This window comes from Arvicola amphibius, chromosome 18, assembly GCF_903992535.2.
Source record: "Arvicola amphibius chromosome 18, mArvAmp1.2, whole genome shotgun sequence".
Classification (NCBI taxonomy): Eukaryota; Metazoa; Chordata; class Mammalia; order Rodentia; family Cricetidae; genus Arvicola; species Arvicola amphibius.
This window is the reverse complement of record NC_052064.1, coordinates 18,513,502-18,521,122: the sequence shown is the minus strand read 5'-3', so window position 1 is coordinate 18,521,122 and position 7,621 is coordinate 18,513,502. Positions and strand designations below refer to the sequence as shown.

General features: G+C 43.9%; 1 pseudogene; it reads left to right on the top strand.

Annotated features, from left to right (window-relative positions):
- Positions 1-5,617: 5,617 nt before the first annotated feature.
- LOC119804094 lies at positions 5,618-6,519 on the top strand (annotated as a pseudogene).
- Positions 6,520-7,621: the final 1,102 nt, after the last annotated feature.

Genomic DNA, 7,621 nt, shown 5'->3' with positions numbered 1-7,621 from the left:
GGTTTGTGCCAGGCCTATGCAGCATTTGCTGTTGTGACTCTGTATTATAATTTAAGGCTCACATCTGTTTTGTGCCTCTCCTAGGCAGATTTTGCTGTTATGACTCTGTAGTATAATTTAAGATCCAGCATTGTGATACGTCCACCATTAACGCTCTCTGCTTAGCAATAATTTTGTTTTAGTTTATTATTAACTTTAGGATTATTTCATCTAGGTCCGTGAAGTGCCATTGGAATTCAGTGGGGATTATATTGAACCTATCGATTTGCTTTGGTGATACAGTCATTTTTACAATATCAGCCTTGCCAATCCGTGAGGTTGGCAGGCAGCCCTGTCTCTAGTGTCTTCCTCAATGTCTTAACATTTTCATTGTAGAAGTTCTTTACCCCTTGGTCAGAATTTTTGTAGACATTTTATTTTTATTTGCTTATTCATGATTATAATGTTTTTTTTGAGACAGAGTCTTACCATGTAACTCTGCCTGGCCTACATCTCTCTCTGTAGACCAGGTTGGCCTTAATCTCACAGAGATCTGCCTGCCTCTGCCTCTCAAGTTCTGGGATCAAAAGTGTACACCACCACGATGGAGTCATATTTTACTATCTTTTAAAAGCCATTGTGGGGCTGGAGAGATGGCTCAGAGGTTAAGAGCATTGCCTGCTCTTCCAAAGGTCCTGAGTTCAATTCCCAGCAACCACATGGTGGCTCACAACCATCTGTAAAGGGGTCTGGTGTCCTCTTCTGGCCTGCAGGCATACACACAGACAGAATATTCTTTACATAATAAAATAAATAAATATTAAAAAAATAAAAGCCATTGTGCATTAGCTTTTTTAAAAAATTATTCCTGATTTCATTCTTGGAAAGTTTTTCATGAGCTATAGAAAAGCTACTGATTTTTGCATATTGATTTTGTATGCTACTACTTTGCTTAATGTGAGGTCAAGAGTTTGTTGGTGGAGGCCTGAAAGTCTTTGAAATATCGGATCATGTTATCAGCAACCAGGGATGCTTGGACTTCTTCCTCTCCCTTTTGTATTCCTTTCCGCTCTTTCTCCTGTTTTACAGCCCTAGTTAAGGCTTCCAGAGCTGCACTGAACACGAATAGAAGAGTGGGTGCATTGTCTTAATTCAGAGTTCGGATATTGGTTCTTGGTTTGTTTGGTCTGGCCTTCGCTGTGTCGAGATTTGTTTAGTCTCTTCCTAGTTTTCTTAAAGCTTACCTCATACAGGGATGGTGAACTTTGTCCAGGCCTTTTCTCCATCAACTGAGATTATCAATACTTCTGTTTGTCCCTTGCTGGATTTTACTTATAAGTTTTCATATGTTGAACTACCTTGCAAACTCCTGAAATGAAACCATCTTGGTTCTCAAATTTAATTTAAAAGAATTTTTGAAAACTTTAATAAAACCCCTTTATTATTGCCTGAGCATGTGTGTGTGTGCATACCGTGTCACATATGTGGAGGTCATGGGAAAACTTTGTAGAATGTTTGTAGAACATTCTCTCCTACCTTTGTGTTGGCTCTAGGGATCAGCCTCGAGCCTTTGGGCTCCCATGGCAAGCACTTCTACCTGCTGACTTACCTCAACTTGCCTGGTGTTTAAAAACTTTATTCAGAATTTTTGCATTTATGTTTGTGATGGTTTGATAGCAAATGCCCCCCCCCCCACAAAGAGTGGCACTGTTAGGAGGTATGGCCTTGCTGAAGAAGGTGTGACTTTGTTGGAGGAAGTGTGTCACTGTGGAGGCGGGTTTTGAGGTTCCGTATATGCTCAAGTCACTCGAAGCCACTTCCTGTTGCCTGCCTATCAAGAGGTCGGACTCTCAGCTCCAGAGCCATGTCAGCCTGCACGCCACTATGCTGCACCATGATGATAATGAACTAAACCTCTGAGAACGTGAACCCCCCTAATTCAATGTTTTTCTTTTATAAGGATTGCCATGGTCATGGTGTCTCTTCATAGCAATAGAAACCCTAATTAAGACAATGTGAGGGAAATTAGTCTCTAATTTTGTTTGTTATGTTCTTATCCTGTTTTGGCAGTAGGGTAATGCCAGCTTCGTAGAATGAGTGGTTTGTGTTCTTTCCGTTTCTGATGTGTGGAGCAGTGTGAGGGGTGTCTGTGTTAATGTTGTTTGAAAAGACTGAACAGGGTGTCCCGCCACCGCTCTCTTTTGGCTTGTTGGTGTCTTTCACTTCTGCTTGCCACAGCTGCCTCCCCGGGAGGCTTCTCTCCCAGGGATTGTGGCAGGTTAGATTCTGGCTTGCTGACTTGAGACTGTTTCCACATGTCAGGCTCCCAGAGAAACCCCATTTGACAAAATACAACCTTTTTCAAGATGGTGGCCAGGAGTAACACAATGGAATTCCTCTTCACTATTGGGCAGCCATCTAGAGGAATCACCCCAGCTCCTCCAATCAATCGCCATCTGTACAGGAGGCTTGTGAGGGCTGGAGCTGTCCCGAGGGTCACTTGTCAGCAGGACTGTCCGGAACACCTTTGCAATGGAGCCACTATGCCTCCTAGCTCCCTTTGGCTTCTTTTTAGTGAGCGATGCCCTCTTTTTTGGTTTTTGAGACAGGGTTTTTCTGTGTATCCCTGGTTGTGCTGGAACTGGCTCTGTAGACCAGGCTGGCCTCCTCAGACTCACAGAGATCCGCCTGCCTCTGAGTGCTGGGATTAAAGGCGCTGGGTGTCATCACCACCCCACAACACCTACATTTTTCTCTTCACTTTTCTTCAGATGTTCTGCAATCACCTTGGTGAGCTCTGATGCTCCTGTCCATTCACTTTGTGCAGAGTCTGTTGTTTCTTCTCCACTGGCCACAGGAGGCAGCTTCTGTCCCACCATCTTCCCTGGGCTCCACGGGGTCAGGGCTCTGCTTTGATTGGTTTTTATGTTACACTTGGGCAGTGTAACTGCTGTTACGTTTCCTATTGTAGATTGGTTAGAAGGCAGGTGCCATAACCTTCAAATGTTTGCTAAGCTAAATCCCTTCAACCAGGGGTTCTCCATGACAACTGAGGGCCAAATTGAGGATATCTTAAGTCACTGAGAATGCTATCTGTACCCTTGAAGGGGACTCTAACTTCTGTTCCATTGTAATTATAGGCATGGCCTTGTCCCGAACCCTCTAGTAAACAGCTGAGTTAATTGGGTTCCATATAATGAATAAATTAGCATACTTCTACTTGTTTTCCTTCAAGGATTTTTTTGAATGAAAATGATACTTTTAAATGCAAAACTACCATATATTTTTAACACAAACACGTCTCGAAATTGTGTTAACCGTACCCCAAAATCAAATGCTCCCTCTTCTACTTGGTTGACTCCTGGCCTGCTAATGGAGAGAACTTCATGACGAACACAGGCCCTCGTAAATATGCTTCTCATGGATTTTCATCTTGCACACACCCAATTACCTACAGCCTAAGAGAGCATGCTTGCACATAAATTCATTTCTCTGTGCATTTTATCTTCAGATCAAAGTTTTTTTAAACCATGGATTTGTTCATCTTACTCTAGATTTTTTGCACATGGGTAGAATGTCCAGTCCACAAGCAGCATCTTGTTTGCTTATACACATCCTAATGTATGTACTGGTCTTAACATACATCCTCATGTATGTACTGGTCTTATCACACGTCCTCACGTATGTACTGGCCTTATCACACGTCCTCACGTATGTACTGGCCTTATCACACGTCCTCACGTATGTACTGGTCTTATCACATGTCCTCACGTATGTACTGACCTTTTCGTTCATCTAATGTTGGCATCGTACTCTTTCCTCAGCCTTCTAAAAAGGCACAATTGTTGTTCTAATGGATTTTAAAAATAAACTGTCTGGTACATTATGTGATCCAAATAACTCTCCCAGATGGATCCCAGAGACTTTGAGTCATATTGTTCAGCCTCTGAACACTCGTATTGATCATGCTATCTGCCAGCATTTCCTTTTCCTCCTCTGGAAGTCTCTGTCTTGAGTCACCTGTTCCTGATTCACGGTATTGGGAGGCGGGTCCTCCCATTTTCCTACTTTTATAGAATTTAATTAACTCTGGTTTCTGCTTGTTTTATACAGGTTTACTCTCCTAGAAAAGTAAGGCTTTGTGGAATTGGCCTTTAAAATGTCTGTTTCCTTTTTTATCCTTTCATATTCGTATCGTATAGTGAGAATATTCCTCTCATAACCTTGTCTTCCTTTTCTCAAGCTTCCTTTGTCCCAGGAGTAGGTTTTGACTCCCTGATTAATTGCTGAAAACTTTCCTTCCATATCCATGCTCTGAATTCTCTGCAGGTTAACGACATTGTCTTGTTGGCAGCCGTCTAACAACCTCTTGTAATATTTGATTAGAGATAAAAGTAATGAATTAAAATGGCTCTTTAGGAGTAAGAAAATGGTTAAACCAATTTCAGAAAGATAAGAATCATATTTATCATATTTTTCTCTCATCTGTGGTTCCTAGATTTTAGGGTGTACACACACACACACACACGTATATATGTATGGATAGATAGATAGATGATAGATGATAGATAGATAGATAGATGATAGATAGATAGATACATAGATAGATAGATGATAGATAGATAGATGACAGATAGATAGATAGAAAGATAGATGATAGATAGATAGATGATAGATAGATGACAGATAGATAGATAGATGATAGATAGATAGATAGATAGATAGATAGATAGATAGATAGATAGATAGATAGATAACACGAAAGTAAAACTGCCTAGGGTACAGAGGATACTAACAGGGAAAGGAATGTTGAGAAAATAAAGGACAGGGTCTCCTGCGGGAGGTGGGCATGTATCCCTGGTGGTATTTCTGGTCTTTGGCTTCACCACAAAATCAATTTGAATATTTTCATGTGATTTATTTTTGCCAGCGATTCAAAAAAAAAAAAAACCTATGAGAGAACTATCATAGAAGTAGTTACAGTTCCTTTCCAAAAAATGTTGTTCATGAACCAAGTGCTTCGACATATTTAACTGTAACGAAAGCAGGCAAACCTCAAAGTGATACCCTGGCTTGAGGCCCGGAGAGATGCAGATAGAGTCATCAGCGTTTTGAAATGAATGGTTTAAACATTTGCAAAGGTTAATTTTTGGTTACCGAGTCTCAAAGTACAGTGCACATTTGGAAATTAGCTGCTTAGATGCAAAAGGCAAACCTTGCATTTTGGGTCTTAAATCATCTTTGGTTGTCTCCATTAATTACATAAGTCATCCTCTGTGAGTATAAAACTGCCCATCCAATAAGAGGATACTGGGACTGAGAGAGGACTCAGCACTTCAGAGCACCGCTGCTCTGGCAGAGGACCCCGGTTCAGTTCCCAGCGCTCAAGCAGTAGCTCACAACCATTTGTAACTCCAGTTCCAGGATCGGACACCCTCTTATGGCCTCTGTGGGCACCAAGCATGCGCATGATATGCTTACACAGGGAGGCAAAACACTCTACACATAAAATAAAAATAAATGGAGGAGGAGCAAGCAGAAGGAGGGAAGCCCGCGTGCAGTTAGCTCTCTCACCAACCCAGGACACAGCCTCTCTCAGTGGCCAGTTTGGACTCCCTGGGACTAGCTACAGCTGGGCATGGCAGAATCTGCACAGGTGCCCACACTGGTCTACTGGCCACACACAGGTGGCTGTGGCTTCCTGGGGGAGCATATTGTTTGAATGCTGCAGGAGCGGGAACCCAGGCTTTGGGAGCTGTGTGTCTTTGACCTGTACCTCAGTTCCGGGCTGGACTCAGGCCCACGAGGTGGCAGCTGCCGTGGCTGGATCTCGTGGTCTTCCACACAGCCGGGCTGGTGGATGTATTTGGGAAGACCAGTCTAAAGACCGTCCACAAAGTGAACGTGCAGGGCACACAGAATGTGATTGAGGCTTGTATACAGGCTGGAACGCAAGCAGCATGGACACTGTGGGGCCTAATATCAAGGGCCACCCTTCTACGGGGCAATGAAGATACCCCATAGGAGGCAGTTCGCAGGCACCCCTACCCTTGCAGCAAAGCCCTTGCTGAGCAGCTGGTGCTGGAGGCCAATGGAAGAAAGGTCAATGGAGGGCTACCCCTGGTGACATGCGCCCTTCGACCCACAGGCCGTTCCAGCTTCTGTGGAGCACGGTCGAGTCTATGTTGGTAACGTGGCTTGGATGCCATGTGCTGGCGGCCCGAGAGCTGGAGCAGCTGTGATAAATCACCTTATAAGAGCTACAAAGACTTCAGCATGGAGTTTCTGGGTTCCTGTGGACTTCGGCTGATAGGCACCCACCCACTGTTGCTGGTGCTGCTGGCTACCCTCAATGCCCTGCTGCAGTGGCTGCTCTGCCCACTGGGGCTGTACACACCCCAGCTGAATCCCTACACCAACTTTGCTGTCAGTACAAACAAGGCACAGGGCCATTTGGCTACAAACCCCTCTTCTCATGGGAAGAGCGCAAAGGCCTGCACCATTCACTGGGTGCAGGCCTTGGAGGGTTCGGCCTGGTGACGGCAGGGCCAGGGACTGGAGGCCACTGTGATACACACTCAGGGTCCTGAACTTTCAGAGCCTTCATGGAGAGATACGACTGCCTTCTGAAGCTAGGGGCTGTGGTGCCTGATTGGGTGGTAGGAACCGTGCCACGTTTTAACTACAGAGATCTTAAGCCTGGGTGCTATCCCAGCCTCCAAGTTCTAGGGCAGGGTTTAGGGACAGACTTATCTTTGGTCCCAGCTGAGGCCTGCCAGCTGATTGGCAAAGTTGATTCCTAAATGGTCTCACTACCCTTCCCATTTCTGGTTTCTCAAGCAGGAAGGGGCTCACGCTGGTCTGCTTCCTCCAACTGGTCTTCAGACCTGGCTTCTGCCACATCTGGCTCTCCTTAAAGGGTTATAGTTCCATCATTTTTAAAGTGTATCTATTTTAGACATTTACCTTTTAATTTGCTTTAAAGAAAGCTGAAGAAATCAATGATTTTTCCAAGTCTTGTCTCTCCAACCAAATTCAGTGCCTGTGATTTTGTTAGCCTTCTGCCAAGGAGGCCAACCAAGGCGTATCTGGTCAAGCCAGGATTAAAATCCTTTTCCAAATAAAATAAAATAAAATAAAAATAAACAGATCTTAACAAAATAATGGTGTACACAATCCTACCCCAAAACTTGTGCTAGCTATAGATCTGCTCTGTGAATCTGATCTGTGATTGAGACAGTACACGCCAACAAAGACAATCAAACTGTGGCTGTCAGTAACAGTGCAATTCTTTGGAACAATATTAAAGAAAAGCAAGGAAGTTATTGTGAGAAAATCCAGGTGATTTCTTATTTAGTGAAAAGAGAGAACGTAACTGCGTAGGGACACTCTGGAAGCTTGTAATGCAGGCTGGTTCTTACGTTGATGGTGGCTAAAGATAGCAACCAAGTAATGCATGATGGGAGATTTGTGGTTGAGACATCCTGTTCTATGAAAAATTGAGATGAGGAGAAAATTGTGAATACGTTGGATTACCTGCCCCCTGATAGAGCAGGAACTACAGCTGTTACCGTGCTGACACCGTAAGTGCTTCATTGGCTACTGTGTCTTGTGTAATTCGTTTCTGTTTTCTGTGTGTTTG